General features: G+C 35.8%; 1 protein-coding gene and 1 pseudogene across 4 annotated transcripts in view; one reads left to right on the top strand and one right to left on the bottom strand.

Annotated features, from left to right (window-relative positions):
* The window catches only part of LOC136836441 (cilia- and flagella-associated protein 418-like), a 192980-nt gene that overhangs the window by 145366 nt on the left and 22260 nt on the right, over nucleotides 1–25354 (bottom strand). The gene's annotated exons all lie outside the window — the stretch shown is intronic.
* Nucleotides 1–25354, top strand: part of LOC136836671 (tubulin beta chain-like) — a 54696-nt pseudogene that overhangs the window by 22540 nt on the left and 6802 nt on the right.

Genomic DNA, 25354 nt, shown 5'->3' with positions numbered 1-25354 from the left:
TCGAGAGCACTTTATCGAATGGTCAGATTTCAAAGCGATGACGTCGCCCGTATGAGGAAATGAGTCACATAAACGTCATTATTGACGTCAATACTCAATGCACTGCACGTAGCTGATATACTGCATTCAGTTCTGAAGGGCTGATTCTCTCCGCTCATCTTCCCAACTTCTATTGATATCTATCTATCTCTTTATTATCCAGCGACTGATTCTTTCTTCCTACAGAGATGCTTTGGAGTTCTCCTCTTTCTTTCGTTTTCCTTGACTCTTACTATCTCCTATCCGTTGAGAACCTGTCCCTCCCTTCAGAGTTGAAACATGTTTTCCCTCCCCCCCCATTTTTTTCTTGCTCAAGTTCAGTCAGGACCAGAGATGAAAGATTTTGGTCAGCCAGGAAGGTATCTTGGAGGCAAAGGGATGTTTTAGGGGCGCCTTGCTAACCTTGGCAGAGGTTTTCAATCTCTGAATGCTCTTGTTGAAAAATGGAAACATTTGCCGCCTACGTTAAAAAACTAGCTTTATATAAAAATAATTCATATATATATATATTATATATATCTATATATTAGATATATATATATATAGTATATATATATGTATATTTATATATATAGATATATATAATATATATATATATATATATATATAATATATATATATATATATATATATAATATATATATACATATATATGTGTATGTAGAAATGGCACATGCTCTGTGTACTAAACAGAATCTTATTTTCCCCTCAACAGTTCTGGGAAGTGATAAGCGACGAACACGGCCTAAACAAACAAGGGCTGTACCAAGGCACGCACGAGATCCAGCTGGAGAGAATTAGTGTCTATTACAACGAAGCAACAGGTACGCTTTCCTTTTCTCCTTCTTCTCAGGCTTTTTATGGTTTAGCGCTTTCATGGTCTGCGTGATTTGATCTACATTTTTATCTGCTCGTCAGTTCTAATTTTCTTATATTCGTAACCTCGGGTTTTCTTGTAAGTCAACTCATTTTTTTATTTTGGACATTTTCACTAATTGACCTCATTTATGGCTTAGCACCTCTTTCGCCTGAGTAATTTTATTAATCTTTAGTTTTTCGTCAACAGTTAGTTTCTCATATTCGTAATCTCGGGTTTTATGTAATCAACATCCATTTTTTTAATTTTTGGCATTTTCCTTAATTGACCTTACTTTCTTCCGTCTGTCCATTTACCTGAACATTTCTATTTTAATGGGACTAATTTACCTTTCATTTCTATTGTCTATCTATTCGTCAGCTGAAAGTTGAAGGGTTTCAGTCTGTTCCTTTTTCCTCTGTCGGTATGAACATGATTGCAGTGACAGCTCTGCTCAAATAATTTCAACAAACTTTTACATATGTTTAAAGCTTCGGGAGGACTTCTGTTTCACTTAGATAGCTTCTCTAACTGTATCTGAGATTAATATAAAAAAGCACAATATCTATTAAAATCTGATGAACTTCTTAATTATTAGACTCTTCCTTCTTTACAAAAATAATCCGACATTATTCTGATGAGTAGATGATTTGCAGGCACTATCGGACAGCTGTTCAAAACCTTTCATAACCGGTGGACGCTCCGTTACGTCAGTTACTTCTATTATAATTATTAAGAAATCTTAACAACTGTAACCTATTGTTATTTCCATGCTATTATTAATAATATTAACAATTAAAACGATCCAGTATTAACAAAATTTCCTAATTGTTATTAATAATCCCTGACATAGCCGCTTGCCATGAGGAATATACAAATTTTCAGCAGTGCTATTTATCAAATATTTACTTTTTATTCTGATTTTACTTATCTGTATATGTAAAACAGATGATACTCAACATCAGGAACAACACTAAAAAAATACGAGAACCACCACCGCAAAAATTTACAGTACGAGATGTGTAAAAAAATAAAAGAGAAGCACCACTAAAAATGCAATACTAGCATCATCACGAGAAGCACCACTAACAAGAAATCACTTAGGAAAGATAAGAACCGCTATAAACTTCAAATACGAGAAGCACTACTGAATATATTCTGACAGAATAAATACCAATAAAAAATTCAGATAAAAAGAGCGCCACACACAAAAATCAACTGAAAGAAGCACCACTAAAAAATTCAGATATGAGAAGCAACACCAAGGAATTCCAAACGGCTAGTGCCTCCAAAGGTCAGAAATGCGGCAGCCACAGATCAAGCAAATGGGAATCGATTCCAGGTTGTCACCTGACAATGCCCGGGCAGGTGCTCAGTTGAGTCACCTGGGAAATTCTCAGTTCTAAACAGATGGAGGAGGATCAGGAATGACGGGATGGAGACCAAAGCTGAGAAAGTGCGGTTATATTGATAATCTTCATTCAGTGTTAAAAACAATCATATGAAAACAAACAACAGTAATGATAACGGAGACAAATAACAGCAATAAGAACAAGAGCCGTAAACTGACATTACGAATGAAGTCTGGACTCGACTACTAACCTTCTGTCACTTCCTGGGCTCTAAAATCAGTAATTGGGTGTCTGACCACCGGTTCCCATTAGTTAGCCCTATATATAATCCACTGGCTTCAATTTCAAGACCCTGCCTTTGGCATTTCAAAGTCAACTTGGTCAACTTAATTACTAGAGAATGACCATTATAATTCATCAGCATGAAAATGATACCACAAATTTGATGCAAGCAGCTGTGCAGCATTCAAGTCATCCAAATCCTTTCCTCTTTTAATGGGTGACGCGATTCCTTCTGGCAATAAAAAGTCAGAAATCTCGAGAAGGTTGCCAAATTAAATTATTCGCCTTGCTTTCGTCGGGTAATGGCAGCATCGGTGATGACAGTATTACTGCAGTTCGTAGCAATCATGATAATTATGGAAATATGAGTAAACAAATGGTAATAATGAAAATATTAACAATAAAGCATGGAAAAACTAAATTATCCCACAGATCACAAGAACAGCAAACGTACTTGATATGTTTGCTAACTATAAATCCCCCCTCACTATTGATGTCTATTTGAAAATATTAATATATCGACCCAAAACTTACATAACAGTCATGGCGGAAGTACCTTGAATCACGTCAGCAAATTGTGGGTGGCTTATAATGCGCCGTCTATTGACAGAGCAACGCACTGCAAATTGCAGTAATGTATTTCTGACAAGAGTTGTCGTTGTTCTTTTAGTTTTCTGTAAAAGAAAACTATTGTGACGGCTTTGTCTGTCCGTCCGCACTTTTTCTCTCCGCCCTCAGATCTTAAAAACTACTGAGGTTAGAGGGCTGCAAATTGGTATGTTGGTCATCCAGCCTCCAATCGTCAAACATACAAAATTGCAGCCCCCTAGCCTCAGTAGTTTCTAAAATTTTATTGAAGCTTAAAGTTAACCATAATCATCCTTCTGGCACAGCTATGGGTACCAACAACAAAGGCCACCAACTGGCCGTGGCTGAAAGTTTCATACAGCATTATACGCTGTACAGAACACTCGATTGCGCCGAAGAAATTTCGGCGCATTTTTTACTTGTTTTTATTGTTATTACCATGCCAATTCCATAAATTCTGCCTGAATCGTGAAATAGCGGGAAATTCTGCAATTCCTCCTTTATTTATTATTAAAACTATTTTTTTAAACGAGAAATAATTAACAACAGCAAAACTGCTGTCATTCACTGCTGGGCGTTTCTGATTTGAGGGCAATACTGAAGAAAACATTTTAAAGCAAAATGATGCATACTTTTAGAATGATATTGCGCAGCTTGCCTAGCAGATCGCCTGCTTTCTTGGTGAGATATGTCGTATGATGAAATGTTTGCATGTGCGAGTGTACTCGTACGTACCAAAATACTAGCAGAGTTTTAAAATTAAAGCAACTGATGTTGTGAACTGACCAATTTCTCAAAGAAATAGACGCAGACAAAAAGATTCTTACTTCCTGCCGAACAATAGTCTTTATCCTGATCCACGCTCATGTCTAATCTATCATTAATTTTGTTCTTCCTAACAGACAGACAGACAGAGAGACAGAACAAACTCACAGAAATCAACCTCCTTGGACATTAAGAAGGGATCATAGCGGGGAAGGGGCCACTTATGTTAATCTTAGGTGTGGGAATAAGCAGGTGGTGCGAAAATGGCCGGGGGGATAGTTGATTGGCTGATGAAACCAGGATAGTGGTGTGGGTGTGGGAAATGAAGGTTGCAGGTGTTGGAAGTGGCGTTTTCACAACAAAGCGTCGGTGGACATCAACCGAGTAAGAGGTTGCGTTTGGTTGATGAATTATTGACAACAAAATATTGCGTCAAAAAAGCTGGTCGTTTAGAACTCTCCGGATCTACGAAAACAACAAAATGTTGTAGCAGACTGAGCCATTTATGTTACATTTCTGCTTTTGCATGGCTGCCCTACAGATTTGGTTATTTCCTTAGTTCTTCATTGGAAGGGTGGGTAGAGCTCTCGGCTTTATAGCACGCTGTTGGCCCAGCGTTCGACTCTCCGGCCGGCCAATGAAGAATTAGAGGAATTTATTTCTGGTAATAGAAATTCATTTTTCATCATAATGTGGTTCGGATTCCACAATAAGCTGTAGGTCCCGTTGCTAGGTAACCAGTTGCGTCTTAACCACGTAAAATAAATCTAATCCTTCGAGCCAGCCCTAGGAGAGCTGTTAATCAGCTCAGTGGTCAGGTTAAGCTAAGGTATACTTTTTTCCCCCCGGCTTCCTCTATTTTCACGTAAATGAGTAATAATAAAAATGGTAATAAGTAAATAACTGGTGAAGATGACGGCAAAGGACAGCTATAGGTAAAAAAAAAAAAAACAAATAAAAAGAATGAAAGGTAAAAGAACGGAAACCTTGCAGCTGGAGTCAAAGGGATGCTGCAGGGGACTTTTAACAGAGCAGGGCACACTGTAGGCGTTGCTCACATCAGATGCTGGAGTCATGACATATAGTGCTTAGCATGGAATTTAAAAATTTTCTTATGATAGCTTTTGCCATCAGAAGGCCTAAATTAAGGACGGTCTTTAAAATTAACCATATAGACGAAGCAATTGCAGATTTAATGTTGATGAGTCGTTTAAAGAGATTTTTACATAAGTAAGGTGGTGCTACAAGAGAATGTTATTTCACCCTTGCTGTTTGGCCTTCTCATAGAATATATAAAGAAAAAGCTGGTGGAAAATAGTAGAGAAGTGGATTAACGATAGGAACATGGCAGACTTACAATATGCAGACACTGCTGATTCAGTTAGCAAAACAGCAAGATTTACAATGCTTGGTAAACAGAATACATCACACATCTAGAGAAACGGTGCTCAGTTTAAATCTACGTAAAACAAACGGCAGCTTCAGTTTTTTAAAGAGAACAGTGATAGCATTAGGTGAAAGAAAGAGTTAACTGAAGATCTGTATTTAAAATTTAAGAGCAGTGATATAGAATTTAGTGAAAGATCATACATGAGTCAAGTAAGATCTGTATTGCTATAAAGTAAGATCTGTGTTGCTATAAAGTAAGATCTGTGTTGCTAGGCAGACATGACAATGAAAATATTTCTAAAGAAGTTTTGAAATGATACCATAATGGAAATGAGGGGAGTTCCACATGCGGATGAGATAATGACGAAAGGGAAAATGAAGATGGCTTGGACTTGTTATACGCTGTGGAATATCCAGTTCTAGAGTTGGAAGACCCAAAACTTTTCTGGATACGAACCATTTTAGATACGAAGCTTCCCTTCTATGAAAAGGGAGGGTTGAAATGAGTGGAGATTTGTGGAAGATAAAGCACATGAAAGACACGATTGGAGGAATTTTCCAAAGGCCCCCCCTCCGCTTCATGCGGCGCTGGAGGCAATGGTGATTATGAGAAATATTTGCTACAAGGTAAATGTGGAGACTTGAAAACCAGGTTTTGAGTTTGATTCTCCATAAATTTGGATGGAATCAAAACATTGAGAGAGAGAGAGAGAGAGAGAGAGAGAGAGAGAGAGAGAGATCATAACACTGGAATCCATTATAATACAACCCTCTAATGCCCTTTGTAAATCGAGAATGGAACGTTCATGAATGGTATAACTACACACGCAAAGAGAGAGAGAGAGAGAGAGAGAGAGAGAGAGAGAGAGAGAGAGAGAGAGAGAGAGAGAGCATGTGGGTGTTTGTAAGAGAGAGCAAGAGACGAGCAGAAAAGAATGATGGAGGTGGTGTAGAGAAAGAGCGAGCACAAAGGAAAGAAAAAAAATCAAGAACGTCTCAAGGACACCGGATGACGCGAAACATCAATCGGGTACCAGGAATTAGCCGCTTATTCACCAATACATTCCTCGCAGTTCTAAACACAAAACAGGGCGAAGTCACGACACAAACAAAGAGATGCCATTATCAACACTCAAAAATTACAATTTATGACCAGCGACAAGGCGGTAATGCTCTTAGTACGGACTGTTATGTCTGCGAGTTAGCAAGATATGCAAAACGTTACGTCTCAACTTTTCCGAAAATGTGACCCTAGGATTAGGTTTTGAAAGAGAACAGCATCTAGAAAATGACTAATTTTGAGTTGGGGGGAGGGGAGGTGGGGGTTTTGGGGGTGGCGTACACTTCTCAGACTTGGCGGGGGTTCGTGTTCTCCAAAGGCTCTTCGACGGCACGCTTACGAACTGCTCGAAATAAGAAAAGTCCTTACGAGATTAACTGACCTAGAGTGGGGCAGCGGAATTATTTTAATACGCGTGCTGCAACCAGGCGCTGCTGTCTCCCCTACCCTCCTGATCCCCTACCTACCCCGCCCCACCCGGGGTGGACAAACACGTTTGCAGGAGGAGGGTGTATGTCTTCCCCTACCCTCACGTTCCCCTGCCTACACCGCCCCCACCCGGGGCTGACAAACTGCTTTGTAGGGGGTGGTTGGCTGTATCATGTCTCCCCTACTGTTACGTGGGGGAGGACAAACAAGATCCACTTGGATTTTTTTATTATTGATTAACAGTGTCCACTCTTAGTGTCTCGGTCTTGGTCGTAATAGCTGTTTTAATCATCATTCTGACCAGACAGCAATAATGTGTATAAAGTATGTTTGGAAATGTTATATTTCCGTGTTCCGTTTTCCTTACAAACTCTTCTGCTAAAGAAATGAGTGAGATTCGGACACTGGATTGCTTGTCACAATGGATTACAATAAAGAAACCAAACATTTTTACCACGGCCGGTGCCTATTGCAATTGTAATTTATTGTTATCTGAGGAGTCTTTGTGATAAAAATTGATTGCGTAGAGGCAAATTAGTTATATACACAATAAATACAGTATATATATACTAGAAACTATATATATTATATATATATATATATATATATATATATATATATATATAGTGTGAATGTACTTCGCTCTAGTTATGTAAATTAAACGCGTTTCTGATCAGATAACAAAAACAATATCTAAAATTTCTTAAAAACGTTCTCATCATTCTACGGACATTCAGCCAGGGTTCAACAGAATAGCTCATTTTTACCTTGAAACTTTTTATAACAATTAACCACTTGGATAGATGGTAATCTCCTGACCCAAGTGCACGTGGAACTAATTTTGAGGTGGTATAATTGAAAATTTAAAGCAACCCGTGTATATTTTTAGAGCAGGTAGAGGTCCTATAATATCGCAAGTGGCACTAGAGTTTTTTTTTTTTTTACCATATTGTCAATTCTCAAGTTTTATCTTCGAAAGTGCTGGTAGTCTCACGCCAAAGTCCAAAACGTAAAGGAATATTTCATTATTCAATTTCGCTTCAAAATTACCTTTGAAACATTTCAACTAAGCCATCAAAACTTTGAAATTTATGAAACCTGGTAGGAATTGTTTTCGAAGTATAATTCATCAGTGCTTTTTTTGCAAGCAACTATTAAAAATCAGATATAAAAGACGCTTATTGACCGATTTTTTAATACTAATGCTTGAACGGTAAAAATGTGAAAGCAAGATTTCTTCGCAAATCCTCTGATAAACAGTTATATTAAAAACCTTGTTGCAAGAAATTCTTCACCAATACAACAGTGTATCGACCTTAAGAGCGACTGGAATATCATTTATACATAAACTGTACTGTAAAGAACGAAGGCTACTACCCTTCGGTATGTACGTAAAACTGAAAAATAAACTCAGGAATGTCTTCCTGAATAATTCAGTCATTTTTATAGTAAGATCACGTGTGTAAGGTTCATTGCGGTAAAAATATGATACAAGGACTGTATACAGTATATACATATGCTACACCAATTATCCATTTCCTCTATATATGGATGGCCTCTCCGAAAAGCAAGCTATCAGTCACGGGCATATTCACTTTCAAGTACATAAAAGGATGAAAGTCCTATGTGAAAAATACCCTCGTGTTCATAGACATAGGCCGGGGAAGGGTAGGGTAAGACGATTAGTGCTCGCTTTCCAAAAAAAAATAATAATAATAATTAGCCTCTACTGAAATCAGCATTATGTATCTGGTAGTAAGCAGATCGCATCGAGTCGTAGCTAAGGAGAGGGGACATCTGGATGAGCAAACTCGCACCATAAGAGTTCCAGAGACCCAGTATGGTTACACCTTCGAAGGATAGGATTCCCAGAACCAAAAGCACAATGGTCATTGCAACATCCATACTTTTCCTGGCGAATCTTGGGTGAACTCCCTCTGCTGTCAAGCTTCCACGATATTAGCTACTTCATACACATACACAAGAAGCTCATCAAAAATGCATTGAAACTCACAACACATGGTAAACCATTCACCCTTAATCTTCCATGCATTCTTGCACTTCATGAATATTAAGATCCTTTCTTTCCAATATCTCTGGGTATTCCTCTCCTCCTTTCCCCTTACACTTTTGAGTTATACATGGTTTTCATTAATCTATTATCACCCATTCTTTCCACATGACCGTATGATCTCAAAACACTGATACATCCTTTCACCTATGCTTATCTTATGACTGCTTCCACGTATCTCCACATTTCTTGACTTATCAATTATTCTAACTCACTTATACTACTCTAATACTTCATCTCAGCAACTTCAGTTTTTTCATTTACATTTAATAACCACACTTAAATTCTATAAAGGAGAGTTGGCTCAACACTCCCTCCATACATTCTCACCTTGGCTTCCATAACCAACAGAGGTCTCTTACCAATCTTATGTCCTTAACTATTCTCTGAACTTTTGTGCCATTCAGCTCTTCCTCTCTCTTATCCTCCATACTCAACTCATCTTCAAAATACTCACTCCATCGGCTCAGGACTGAATTCAATTCTGAAGATATCATCTCTGCATTTCTATCTTTTATTCTAATATACATTTGTTTATAACCTTACTCATAACATTTAATTTCCTGTAGAACAACTTAATCTTCTTAAAAGTTTGTTTACTTTCTCCCCTCCATTTTTATTATTTGCCATCTTTTCTCTCTTACTTTGCTCTTGATAACCCTAACCTTATTGCCGTATGACAAGATCTTCTCATCTGTCATGCAACTGTACCTCAAGTGATCTAATCTCATTTTTTGCCTGTATAAACCTTTTCTTTCCTCATCCTGACACACTGTTTTCATTTCCTCTTCATACCCTCCTATAGTCCTAAATACTCCCTGTTGTATGTGTGACCCCACTTTGGCATTTTAAACCCTCCTCTTTTACTTATTTCACCTCATAATTCATACATTTTCTCATTATATGCTGTTCTCACGCATTTACACCCTCATTTCCCCCAGATCATCACCTCAAATTTATCTTGACTGTAGCCTCAACCAAATAATTATCAGATATACCTCCAGCCATTCCTCTTTCTCAAGTATACTTATATTTTTCTTTGGAAACTATGCATTTCTAATAATCCAGCCTTTTTCCAAGGAATTTTGTACGGGTTACTTTCATTTACCCTTTCTCTGCCACCTAACTTTGCATTCGCATCATCTATTGCAACAATCCTTTCATGCTCTGCAAAACCAGCCAGAATCATGTGTAGACTCTCTCAAGAAGTGTCTCATTCTCTCATCTTTTCCATTCCTGGACTTTATACACTCGCTCCTACAGCTATTTTACCTCCCAAATTAAATTTTGCTTATATAATCCTTGAAATAACATGTACTCTTTCACCTGTCCCCAGAGTCTGACATAAAAGCACCACCCCTTCCATATCTTTTTACGTTTCAGCTATCCCAAAAGTTAAAGTAATTTACATTCTTGCATAAACTAGCCTTTCACTTTTCTTACTAAGTGCCAAACCATCCATCTTTCTCTCCTTAAATGAAGCAGTTGTCATACATTTCATCTAATCTGTACCTAAGCAATGCATATTAAAAGACCCAAGAATTAATATTTAATTCCTTCTCAGAATAATTGCTATATCAGTACAAAATATTGGTGACTATCGCAGTGCACACAGATTAGGGGACAGTATTATTTTCTTAAGGGACAACAACCCTTCACTAAGCACCCCTTTGACTTGAGGTTCAATACCTGTAACTCAAACCATTGGCACTTCCTAAGGCAGCACTGTCCAGGTATATTGCGTATTACCAAGGCAGTAGCAGTTTTCAGTAAGCAGACTGATCTTGCGATATGAATGCCATTGGCCTCAGGAGGGAGGGCTCACCTACCACTAGAAGCTTCGCATCCTTGGAACATGGTTTACTTGAATCCATAACCACTGGTACTACGAATATGTATAATATATAGATATTATATATATATTTTTACAATTTAACCTGGGGAAATGCTTACCATGAGCCAGTTGTAGACTCTAAATGAATGATTTCGTTACTTACCTCTATTTTTGTATAAAATCTGACTGCTGTTGATTCAGGAAATCGTAAAAAACAAGGGAAAAGGGGGATTTTATCTGGGCTGAGGGCTCTACTCACAAGGTATTTGTAAGTAAACACGTTAGGGTAAGTTTAAAATTACGTGTATTTACATGAAATGAAATATCAGAAGATGAAATGGACTAATCAGGCATGCAAGGCCTGAGAGGTTAATTATAACGGGAAACCTTGAAAGTCCGTCGATGTGACGATGCTGACACAAGGCACAGTCAAGAGAGGTTCCACTGCTAACAACCCTCTGTAAAGAGAGAGGTTCATGAATTAAAAGCCAGTAAGGACGCAGTAAAATACACAAAAGGGCAAGGCGAGCACAGAGGATGCCAAGAAGCCTTGAACACACGATTTTATTTAATTATTTAAACAGGCATTTACGTAACACTAACCTAACAAGGCAAGGTTGATATGGGAATACTGGCACTTAGAAATGGAAATAGGAAGCAGATTTCGAGAATTAAAACAGTGTGACTGACATGGAAGAACTTTTGCAACAGATCACTTTACCTTGTAGAAGAGGTGGCTTCAGCAAGGGAAAATGGCGGCGGAAGGAACAGGGGCTTCACTGGTAAGAAGATTAGAGGCCCCTACAAGATAGACCACTACAAGGAGATGTGTCTTGCACGTCCAGCAGTGGGGCCCCTTGTTCCTTCGGTGAGATCCTTATATGACTTTTTGTCAGGGGTCAGGAGGATGCCCACAGGTAGACTGGGGTTGGTTGTCATCTATGACTCAGTCCCAAGTGTGCCTGCCGGCTGTCCTCTCTTAATCCAGTCTCAGGATTCTGAAAGCAAAGTCTCCCACAGTCATATATTCAAGATGAGAGAGTTGAAAGGGATATAAAGCGATTAAAAGATTAAGGGAGGGGCTTATATTCCTTTCGCCCTTCCTTGTCAGGCAGTGCCCAAAATGCACTGTTGTATTTTCAAGCTTTAAATAAAGCATTTGATGGCTGGGATTCTTGGGAAATTATATATATATATATATATATATATATATATATATATATATATATATATATATATATATATATATATATATATATATATATATATATATATATATATATATATATATTATATATATATAATAGATTATGTCAATAAAATCCATTGCTCTCATGGTTCTGCCACAAAGATAATATTCGTCTCAGACAAAACAGATTACCTGTTTTCTTGAAGCAATCAATGGTTAGCTCAGCTCTTCGTTCCACATCAAATGTTAAATCCATAGTGGCATACTCTGTATGTATCTGCATATTTATCCTATTGTGTTTACAAGACATCGTCATACGATAAATTTCTACAATATACTCCTAAAAATAGAGGTAATTTTGCATTCTATTATAAAAGGAAAATAAAATCCTAGTATGATAAAGGTAGATCGCTTCCCTTTTACTCCACAATTCTACCGTTGGCAATTGCACATTACTGAATAAAAATCTGACATACTTCTGAAAAGGCAAGTCTCTTTCTCTGTCTCTCTCTCTCTCTCTCTCTCAACCAAATGTCGTCGATTCAGAACCAGGCCAGAGGAGACTTCGGACGCCAACCTGGTCTGCGCGATCGCAAACTGACATTTCCCTTGGTGCTGGGCTTTTACATTATTTATGGAGACAACCAGTATCAGCCCGCATTCTTTTGCCGAAAAGAGGAAGATGAAGGAAAAGAATGAAGAGAAGGTCGAAGAATGGGAGGGGGATGAGTGAAACAAGTCTCGCAGAGATTACGAGAAAAAATCGAAATTCCTGGAAAGGAGGAACAAGAAGAACGAATAAATCTGGTATGGCCTTAGGAGCTCATATGACATTTGCTTACGTCCATCACTGCGATCCTTTGTCTACTTGTGCTAAATCGTCAAAGCTGGCTGCAGCTTGGGCTCTTTTTTCTTTCAAGAAAACAAAAAAATATTGTTAAGAAGGGGATGGAAGACACCTTTCTTTGCCTTCACACAGGAAAGTCACAATACCTTCCTTCACTGAAGTCTCAACGTAAGTCTATTGCCATACTGTACGGACCCATAAGGGAATTACCGATCGGTATTCCTATGGAACACGGGTTCACTGCCTCCTTAAACTTGCATCGTAAGTGAGGTTACATTGGTTGGGAGTTTGGGGTTGGGTCGGGGTTCATTGGTGGCTAAAGTCAACCCCCACTCTCCTTAGGTAGGGTTCTGGGAGTTTGGGGTTGGGTGAGGGTTCATTGGTGGCCAAACCCCACCTCCATTCTTCTTAGGTAGGGTGCTTGTAGGTGAGGTTAGGTTAAATTTTAGATCCAGAAGAATATTTGTTAAGTGATAATTACTGGTGGGGAATAAAAGGCCTCAAAACAATGCAACAACGACTGACAATTTCCATACTTTTTCCCGCTGGCATTCACACCGTGATCTACATTTACGCTGAAAATACCTAACTCTGCTCCAGTGAAGATTAGTTTATTTTATATGCAACTATTATTCCTTAAAAAAAAAGAGATATGTCTACGTAATCCTACCTACCTGATCCATAATTAAGATGGTTGTTTCAAACAAGCAACGCTGGATTGTCAGTTCTCCAATCCATTATTCCTCATGTTCTTGGACAAACGTAGTTCGCGGTATTTTCATCCTACTACGTTCTCCAAAATTCTTACAATTCTGAGAATTTTTTCTAAGAATATTATACTCATCAACAATAAGCAAGTTTGTTTATTTTGCAGTACAGGAAACAATTACTTGTATTAGCTTTGAAAGCTTTTTTAACTCGTGCTAAGATTCGTCTCAGGTCAGCATGAAAATGAAGCCCGAATAAAGTTATTCACTCGCCACCCGTCATCAGCTTCTGGTAAAACTCAAACTACCCATCCCGTCGGACTCTGAGAAAAAAAAACCTCAAAATTCTCGTCCAGTGGAACTGAAAAATAAAACCGAAAACGCCCAACGCTTTGGAACCTGAAAAAAATAAACCAAATAATAAAAGCAGGCCAGCGGGTTCAACTGAACTCATCGACGAAATCAGAACCAGATTCAAGAGTATCACGAAACTACTTCTTCTTCTTCTGCTTCTTCTTCCTTTCTTATCGACTTTCGACGAATAATTGAAAGTCTTCGATGACGTAACATCGGAAAGGTTAATCCACGTCAGTTCCCTCCCTGTCGAGCACCTACGTCGTTACAACGCTAGGTCACACTGTAAATCAATCAATAGCTTCGTCATCTTTGTTTCTGGGGAAAGAGGGACTAAGCAGTTCCAGCTACGCGTTCCTTGATTATTCACTTCTATAACTAACTTCCCAACGACAATCAATTGTCACTTCTAGTAGGCTGCGAGATGGCTCCACATTATCTCCCCTATACTTGCCCCAAAAGCACGGTGGGGAAATATGTGGGGCCTCCTCGCCGCTTACTAGAAGTGAGAATTGATTGTCATTGGGAAGTTAGTTATAGAACAGGTGTTAGGCTGACTTAACTTGAATTCTAATGCACGTGAGCATACCTAAAAGTGTAAAGTGGATATCCAGTCTAAGCATTTTGAAATTCTCTTCAGAGGCACCTCACCTCATCAATTAGCAACGGCTAAACCATTGTATATTAAGAAGCTTGTTCCGACCTTAAACAATCAAACTACCTCTACAACACTATACCTGTCTTGAGTTTACCCCGTCTGAGCTTTTATGTTTGGGGTCACTCAGTCCTTGTTCCCCTCCTGAAAGGTAGCGATCTGTTTTAGACATTTTATCTCTCAATTCTTAATGATATACTTGGTAAATTTCTTCAGTCCGAGTACTTGTTTTTACACTTTTTTATTTTCGAAGTGTCAGCTTTTATAATAAACGGATAAATAGGTCATGACGTCTCCTTCAGCTCCTTGTTCTATGTTGATTGACAGCTACAGTTTCACTTTTTCATTTATACACACACCATATGCATATATATATATATATATATATATATATATATATATATATATATATATATATATATATATATATATATATATATATATATATACATGAATGTATATACATAAACATGTGTAAATGTGTATTTATATATATACATATTAATATATTATATATATATATATATATATATATATATATATATATATATATATATATACACAAATATATAAATGTATGTGTATATATATGTATATATATTGTCACGAAGTGTATCAAGTACCTGGTTATCACACAACTAGTCACAAAATCCAAAAATTTACCTCACTTCAGCCAGATACGTGAACCCTCATAACAAGAAAATTATGACTGAACACTCTAAAGGTAACTGTGATCCCTTAAGTTTATCAAGTTATGTGTGAGGTATTAAAATATACTAGATAAAAAAAAGGCATCACTCCATCAAACAACTATAAATGTTTCCCTGGTCTTAATAATAAACTGAAGGAGAGCAAAACATGTTTATCACTTTGTCTTATGCACACACAAATTACCCTATTCACTGGTGGTCAACCAATGAAACACTGTGTTTAATAATTTTAAATACAAAATTTTATTTTTTAACTTCAAAATTTATAATTAGAATTCACAATCTGAAAAATTTACCATTACTTGAAAACAACACAAGGTTTAATTAATTCTTAAACAAGATTAATTCACAAAACTTTTATTTATGAAGAAATTACGTTAACTAAGCAAAATGCAATCTATTAAGAATTACTAAAGATTTGAAAAGGAAATCTTAACAAATGTAAACCAAATCAAGTATGCAATGTTAAAAGTATAAAAAATATGTAAAATGTTAAGCAAATAAATGTTAAATCACCAACACAAAACTTTGGGTAAAACTATGAAATTGTAAATACAAGAACACACAAGAAAATGCACAATACAAGAACACACAAAAAATGCAAAAACAAGAACACAAAAAATGCAAAAATATTTATCAACAATAATTTACTAAGGCAAAATTCCTTAGAACTTTTATTTTACTATGGTAAAATACAAAATCCACTTTACCTTATTCAAGCTTATATCACTTTTATAAAATCCCTTGCTGCAGCCCAAAACACTTTATATATGGCGTCTATAAGATTAACAGTTTCACCAAAACTCATATCTTAAAAATTATACGTTAATAGTATGACCACAAAAATCTGTTATAAATCTTACTCTCTTCTGAAGGAAGAGAGAGAGAGAGAGAGAGAGAGAGAGAGAGAGCAACCAATCTCAACAGAGTCTCTGTGTGGACTGCCTGCCTCCAAAATTCTACTATGAGAAGAAACCATTGTTGCCAGTAAGGCATTTTTGGGAAAAAACCCAGGATTCTTCCCGGAAGAGGAAAAATCATTAAAAAAAAAATAGCAAGGGAATCTTCCTAAGGAGGACTGTTTCCTCGAGTCAGATAAGCCCTTTGGCCTGTCCTCTCATAGTTGTATAATTGACAGGGGATTTCCTGTCTGAACGCTTGCACAAACAAACCTTCTCTTACCCTCACCCTGGTCAACAAATATTATCTAAACCTGTCATCTCATCTCCCTTTTAGTTGAAAACATAAGTGGTTTGGCAGGACCCTTCGAAACAAAGGGGGTTACCCTGGTTGTACACCTGACACCTGAATAGACATTAGCCTACCCAGCTGTGCAAACATGACTCTCACAGAGAAATGTATCTTATCACACAGTCAACTAACCCTTTTAAGATCTGAGATTTGATATTTCAACACAGCACACGACAAATATAAGAGAGAATGTATAAAAAATTACAGAAAACATACATATTATTGTTATAAAGGATGATCATTTATCATTATAGCTATACTGATGATGTGCTATCTTCTTTATATTAATTACTTAAGTATTGATATCTATCAGAGTATTGGTATATTATATAGTATTATATAGGACTGGGTATTAACATACATGATAGAAAACATACATATAACTATAAAATATATAAAATGTGTAGCCTATATAAAGATATCAGTAAAGACCCTCCCTTCATATATTACACACACACAAATCACATCACACACACACACAGCACATATTATATATATTTTATATATATATAACTTAATCAAGCAGGCCATTATTTTCTTCTCAATTGTTTTTATGGCATATACCGCTTATGGTTCATGCAAACATCCTGAATCATCAATGATAACAACAACAGCTTTTGGGCGTTATCACTGCGTTTTGCCTCTCTTTTTATTCCTAAACTTTTTCACAATTCTACACCACAAACATCATGATGACAAAAGAATAAAACGGATGATTGCAAAATCACACAGTCAAAATAAAGGATTGCTCATCAAGTACGAAAAAAAAAAAAAAAAATTTTTAAATTACACAAATTGCTTCTTTCTAGCTATGTCCTCAGCACTGCTTCACACTGATGATGTGCTATCCTTTATATTAATTATTTTTGGAGCCTGGGAGGATGGAGATTGTACTAATGCAAAAAATCAATTAAAGAATATATGGGACAATTTGGGGAATCAAAATGATACATATACATACCAGATAATAATTCCTGTAAAAATGGTGTTTTAACAAGTTCAGTAGTATGCTGCCATTTGATATTGGCCCATAATCTCAATATTTGAAATTACCAGACGTTTGACCAAAATTGTATTTATTACAGATTATGACCAAATTGAATACATTACACAGACACACACATTATGTATATATACTGTATATATACTATAACTATATATATAAATGTGTATATATATATGTATATATATATATATATATATATATATATATATATATATATGTATGTATATATATATATATATATAGATGTGAATATCTGGGAATAAAGCTCATATGATGCCAATAAATATTTGCAGGTATGCGATTTGTCCCGAGAGCCGTCATGGTGGACCTGGAGCCTGGGACGATGGACGCCATTAGAGTGGGACAATTTGGGGATTCCTGATAATTTCCTGACTTGGTAAGTCTGATCTGCATTTATACTAGCATTTACAGATACAGGTATATATACATACACAGACACATATTATATATATATATATATATATATATATATATATATATATATATATCGAAAGGAAAGTGAACAAAGGAGAAGCCTTTCGAACATGGTCCTTTACTCACTATTGTTTGTCGAAAGGCCTAGCAACCACACCGTTGTTTCAATGCTTTGTGGCATTTGTCATTATTTATACATTCATCACATTCCATACTTCATGAATCAATTATATATATATATATATATATATATATATATATTGTATTATATATATATATATATATATATATATATATATATATATATATATATATATATATATATATATATATATATATGTAATATATATTGTCACGAAGTTTACTAAGTACCTGGTTATTACACAACTATTCACAAAATCCACAATTTACCTCACTTCCAGCCAGATACCTGGACCCTCATAACAATAAAATTACAACTGAACATTGTAAAGGTAACAGTGATCCCTTAGAAAGTTGCTTATCACTTGAAAATTAAATTAAGTTTATCAAGTTATGTGTGAGGTATTGAGATATACTAGATAAAAAAGGGCATCACTCCATCCAGCAACTATAATTGTTTCCCTAGTCTTAATTCACTTCAAGAAAAATTCTGAAGGAGAACAACACACGTTTATCACTTCCCTTGTGCATACACAAATGACCCTAGTCACTTGTGGTTAAAAATGAAACACTGTTCATTTAAAACCTTAAATACAAAAATTTATTTCTAACTTCAAAAGTTATAATCAAAATTCACAATCTGAAAAAATTTACCATTACTTGAAAACAACATAAGATTTAGCTAATTCTTAAACAAGATTAATTCACAAAACTTTAACTTATCAAGAAATTACATTACTAAGCAAAATTCAAACTATTAAGATTTACTCCAGATTTGAAAAAGAAATCTTAACAAATGAAAATCAAATCACGTATGCAGTGTTAAAGTATCAACACATATAAAATGCTAAATAATAAATGTTAAATCACCAACATAAAAGTTTGGGTAAAACCATGAAATTGTAAACACAAGAATGCACACACAAAAAAAAATTAAAAACAAGAACATACAAAATTGCACAAAAGGTTTATCAACAATAATTTCACCGAGGCAAAATCTCTTTAAAGCCTGTACCTTTTTACCATGGTAAACAATAAGTAAAAAACCATTTTACCTTATACAAGTTTCTGAACACTTTTACACAACTCTTTTGCTGCAGCAATACACACTTTTATCTAAGGCCTGTTACACTGCTAACACTCTTTTCTTATGTCAGATCCTACCAAGGGAGCACTAAATATTATTAACAGTTTCCAAAAACTTATATGTTTGGAAGAGTGACCACAAATCTTACTCTCTTCTGAAGGAAGAGGGGATTAGAGAGAGAGAGAGAGAGAGAGAGAGAGAGAGAGAGAGAGAGACCAACCTCTACAGAGTCTCAGTCTGACTGATCAGTTTTACTAAAAATCTTCTATGAGATTAAACCTGGTTGTCAGTTAGGCATTTTTGGAAATGGGTCACTTGGAGAAAACAGAATAAACAGAGTTTCTCCTTCTCCAACAGGAATAAACAAAGTGGAGAGGGAAAATAAAACAAGATGATTTATTCTCTGGCTCAGAGAGCTATATACGCCTGAGTCCTCTCATCTGTTTGATTGACAAGAGTTTCCTGTATGCACACTTGTACAAACAGAGGCTAAACCAGATACCCTCACCCAGTCAAAACAAACTAACTAGGTCTGTCACCTCATCTTACCTATTGGCTGACAACTTAACATGGTTTTGGACTTTGCAAAATGAGGAGAATTACTCTGGTTGAACACCTGACAGCTGTGTAAACTTTTGCAAGTATGTTGACACCTGAGTCCACAAGAGCCAGCTGTACAAACATAATCCTAACAGCAAAATGTATTTTAGTCCTAAAATCACACAGTCAAAGCAATCCTTGTAAGATCTGACACTTAGCATCTCCAACAAACACTATTATCAGAGTTATGACAGACAATACATGACAAACACAAGAGAAAATATATAATAAATGGGATAAAAACATACATACTACAAACTCACCTCATTACATTTCACAACACATGAGAAATTTAAAAGAAAAAATATCAAAATTATATAAAACATTAAATTTGTAGAAAAACATACATAAGAAATATCATTATAATATATATATATATATATATATATATATATATGGTATATATATATATATATATATATATATATATATATATATATATATATATATATATATATATATATATTCTAACGGTAATATCCTGAGATGCTTACAGAGGTGAATCATATTCTAAATTTGCACGTTCATATAACGATTTACAATGAACGGTTACTTCTCAAAACAAAAACACGCACATGCATATATACTGTATACACATAAATAAATTTCTGACTCACGTCGATCGCACCCGGTCATCCCAAGGGCGCCAACAACTTTCAACTGAAGAGACCTGGGTGTCGATTTCGATATGAGCTGAAATTTATTCTGTTCCACAAGTGACTGTATGTTGATTACTTTTCATACACACACAACACACACACACACATCACACACATATATATATATATATATATATATATATATATATGTATATATATATGTATTTCTAATACTTGAGTATATATATATATATATATATATATATATATATATATATATATATATATATATATATATATATATATATATATACAAGATTTATATATATACATATATATTATATATAGATATATATGTAATATATATAATATATATGTATATAATGTATATATATGTATATATACACATAAATAAATATAAAGCTTTGAGATACATGCAACATTATATATATATATAGATCATATATATATATATATATATATATATATATATCATATATATATATAGGATATATGTATATATACACATATAAATATAAAGTGTATATATGCATATATATATATATATATATATATATATATATATATATATATATATATATATATTTAAAAACGGAATAATGTGTACTTTACGAGTTTTGTGTTGCTTTTCCAACTAATGGATTTTCATAAACACACTTGGACAGATGGCAGTCATAGAAACCAAATACACTTCACTGATATTAAATGAGAGACAAACAGACCCATAAGGAATGTCAGGAGCTACAGAAGACTACAAATTTGGCAGTGGTCAACTTGGCAATGCACACTGAAGATGAAATGAAATCAAGTAAAAAATGCGCCAAAGTTTCTTCGGCGCAATCGAGTTTTCTATACAGCCTATAATGCTGTATGAAACTCAGTCACGGCCCATGAAACTCAGCCGCGGTCCATAAAACTTACAGCCACTGCACGGTGGTGGCCTGTATTGCTGGCGCCTATAGCAGTGCCAGATGCATGATCATGACTAACTTTAACCTTAAATAAAATAGAAATTACTGAGGCTAGAGGGCTGCAATTTGGTATGCTTGATGATTGGAGGGTGGATGATCAACATACCAATTTGCAGCCCTCTAGCCTTTGTAGTTTTTAAGATCTGAGGGCAGACAGAAAGAGAGGACAGAAAAGTACGGACGGACAGACAAAGCCATCTCAACAGTTTTCTTTTACAGAAAACTAAAAAGCACCCATTTAAAAAGTTAATAAAGTAAGCAGGTTTAACACAATGGAGCTTCTTTAACTTGAAAATCAAGGGGCTTTAGCAACCGAATGTAGAGGTAGATTTGCAGTTGTAGAAACAATATCGAAGGAGGAGCAGAGAAACAATGAGGACTGGCTTAGTATCAAGGATGTACCTCCATCTGCTTGAAGAGAAGTACTGGATATGAGGCAACAGGACAGAAATCTTGCATATCGGATGAGACCCGAGTTACAATAAAAGGGACATGTACAGTAGATCAGTTTCAAGGAGGAGATGCAGAACTCGAATTAGAACCTGCTGAGTACTCAAGATCGTGAAACTAAACGAAGATCAAGAAGAGAAAAGAGAGAATAGTTGGACTAATTGGATGATAATATTAACGAAGACACTGGCATTAGGTGTTAGGGTAGCCCACAGTATAATAATGAAATATCAAAAAAAGCGATGGGTCAATAATATCATCAAAATAAAAACTACGCAGGGCAGAACATTTTTTTGATATTAGGGAAATAATTAAACTGACATAAAAGAAGCTGATGAGGTCCTAAATGTGCTTATTAAAGAACTCACAGTCGTCTGGGTGAAATCAATATTAAAGAAACTTAGATGAAAAACTTCAGGTTACAAGGGAATCACCTGGGATGATTCTAGCTGAAACTCAAATGACACCTCATATACAAAACAGACTATTTTGTAGACTGCGGAAAGAGGAAACAAAGCCTGAAGATTGGAAATGAGAAGTTATAGCAAAGATACCAAGGAAAGCTGGCCTAACTGAAGTAGTAACTTGCGTCGGCCAGCCCTAGAATATTAACTCAGGGTCTAAACTAACGTTAAAAAAAAAAAAAAAAAAAAGCACTTGCGTCGGTGTAACAAAAATAATCAGTATGCTTATTCTCGACTGATAAAATACTTAGCGATAAACAAGCTGGTTTTGGAAAAGACAAGAGTTGAGCAGATCAAATGTTTGTGTTAAAGACATAGTGTGCACCACTGTACGGATTTTTTAAAAATGTCCTTCTGAGGGCTTTTACTGATCGCAAGAGGAAGGTCTTGCGTCACTATGGTATTCCCATTAAAATGTAAAACCCGTTGAAATTATCCTCGAACGAAGTAGTTGAGGAGTTAATGCTGCTGGGGTCTTGCCAAGAAAATTTGTAGTAATCAGTGGGGTTCTACAAGGGAATGTTATTTCACTGAAATTGCATAAGAATGCAAAATTACACATAACCTAATACGATGATCTTCATTGTTATGACATGAATCATGCCATGACAATGAAACTATACTATACCTATAAGACTTTTTCGAATTGAAAATAACGCTATAAGAAGAATAGTAGGAGTCAGATGGCAAGCCAGAGTTTCATACACACACACACACACACACATACAGTGAACCCCCTGTATTCGCGGGGGATGCGTCCCACACACCCGCACACATAGCTAAAATCCGCGAATACTTAAAACCCATCTAAAAACACTTAGAACTGCCCATTTTGATAGTTTAAACACAGAAAAACCCTGTAAAATGCATATACCTGAGCATTTTAATAGTTTATCATAAAAAGTGCATTTATTCATGAAAATTATGTGAAAATACAGTAATTGGTGAATATTTCTCAGTGAAAAATACCGCGAATGAGAATTTTCCGCGAATAATGGCTGGATATGTTCCACAGAGAAACTCTGCGAATGCATGAGTCCGCGAATCATGAGAACGCAATTAATGGGGGTTTACTTATACATACATACATACATATATATATATATATTATATATATATATATATATATATACACATACATATGTTATATATATAAAATATATATACACATACATTATATATATATATATAATTTATATAATATATATATATATATATATATATATATATAATATATATATATATATATATATATATATATATATATATATATATATATATAGATATATTAGAGAGATGTGAGAGAGAGAGAGAGAGAGAGAGAGAGTGTTCTAAAAGGCAAATATCGCAAATTTTTCATAAGAAATGCCCAAACATCAGAACTTTGTAGAAAGTGCCTACCATAAACATTTCTCGATGATTTACCATACCATGATTTTTTTGGATATCTAAAACAGAACGTTTCAAAGCAGCAGCGCATAACACTAAATCTAAGGAGACAACGTACGTCAAACATGCAAAAAATAAGGGGAATACACGTCATAATGAGGGGTATTTCTTTTTTGTCCCCCTTCATAATCGCTCCATGTCCATTTTCTGTAAGACAAGGCAGTATAGAAAATAGAAAACTCATTTCTTTTTGTCCCCCTTCACAATCCTTCCACTTCCATTTTCTGTAAGACATGGCAGTACAGAAAATAGAAAACTAGGAAGCTCACTTGAGATGGGTGACTAATAGAAAAAATAGCGCCACCATTTCGCATCCTCTTTTACACTTAAGCGTACATCAGGCATGAGATGCACTACAATATAATTTTGAACTTAAAAAAAAAAAAACATTAAGTGTATATGAATGGTATCATTATATGAATCCTTTTGTTCCATAACTAATAAGTTACTGATCCAAATTAATATGAAACAAATGTTTAGGCTATCGTGTGCTTTAAGCAAGAAAATATGCAGCCTCCCATCCTATGCTAGATTTCAATGTCCTCCTACGGGAACTCACCACCTTGCGTAATTTGAACTACACATAGTAGCTACAACAAATTATGTTAGAAATTTCAATAATGTACGGGTTCCCTGAATCTGCAGTTCATGTCAGATGCATAACAAGAAATGAGGAAGTTTTTGTGCGAAACACAAGTAAAAAGAGTAACAACAAATACAATTATAATAATTATAATAATTTACTACCAAAAAAAAAAACAGTAACAAGAAAAATGTGGACATCATCATCTACAACAATAATAATAATGAAAATGATGACACCAATTACACCAATTCCTTTACATCCAGCAATTTCGCCCAAACTTTAAAAGGTGACCTTTCGGCACAGGTCAGAGCGGCGCCGGGAACAACTGGGCTAAGGGCCACTACACAGAAGGGGCAGAACTCGTCGACTCCGTCATCGAAGTAGTCCGGTCAGAGGCCGAAAACTGCGACAGCCTACAAGGATTCCAGATCGTGCACTCGCTAGGAGGGGGCACTGGGTCGGGCATGGGCACCCTACTCATCTCCAAAATACGGGAGGAGTACCCAGACAGAATCATGAACACCTTCTCCGTCGTCCCCAGTCCTAAGGTAAGGAAATGCCAATCGGTTCTGGTTGAAATCGTTTCTAATCATATGTTACCTCTTACCTTACCTAGATTGTGTCTTTACATCAGGCCACCATTTGAATTGCTGAAGATTTTCCAAAATGAGTGCAGTTTATCCTGAGCCAGCATCTTTAAAAACAACACTAACCAATATTTCTGTACTGCAGACCTTTCATAGGAAATTAAACCAACTCGTGACCCTTATGACCTCATACTCAGCACATCCCCCAGATATACTACAGTACAAGAAATTCAGTCCAAACATGTCCCTCCTGATCATCTACCTTTACATTCCCCACATCCCAGTCATGCCACAGCTATATCAGACAATCATGGAATTCAGTCTAGCCATGATTCTCTGGACTCCAGACTTTCCGCAAGTTCACTCATCTGTGACCTTCCTGACCCCACATGGTCAAGCCTGACCAAAATTTCAGCATTCCAAATCTTACAAACGACGTTTAGTCCCTCCACAAGTTACCCTTCGATTCACACAAAATCTCAATCCCTTCCGCAATACTGTAGACCTCGGCAGGAATCAAGTTTGTCCATGACCCTACTAACTCAGTATCCTTAAACTTATCCAGTTTTAATGTCCAAAG

This window comes from Macrobrachium rosenbergii, chromosome 56 (assembly GCF_040412425.1).
Source record: "Macrobrachium rosenbergii isolate ZJJX-2024 chromosome 56, ASM4041242v1, whole genome shotgun sequence".
NCBI lineage: Eukaryota > Metazoa > Arthropoda > Malacostraca > Decapoda > Palaemonidae > Macrobrachium > Macrobrachium rosenbergii.
This window is presented reverse-complemented; position numbering and strand designations above follow the sequence as displayed.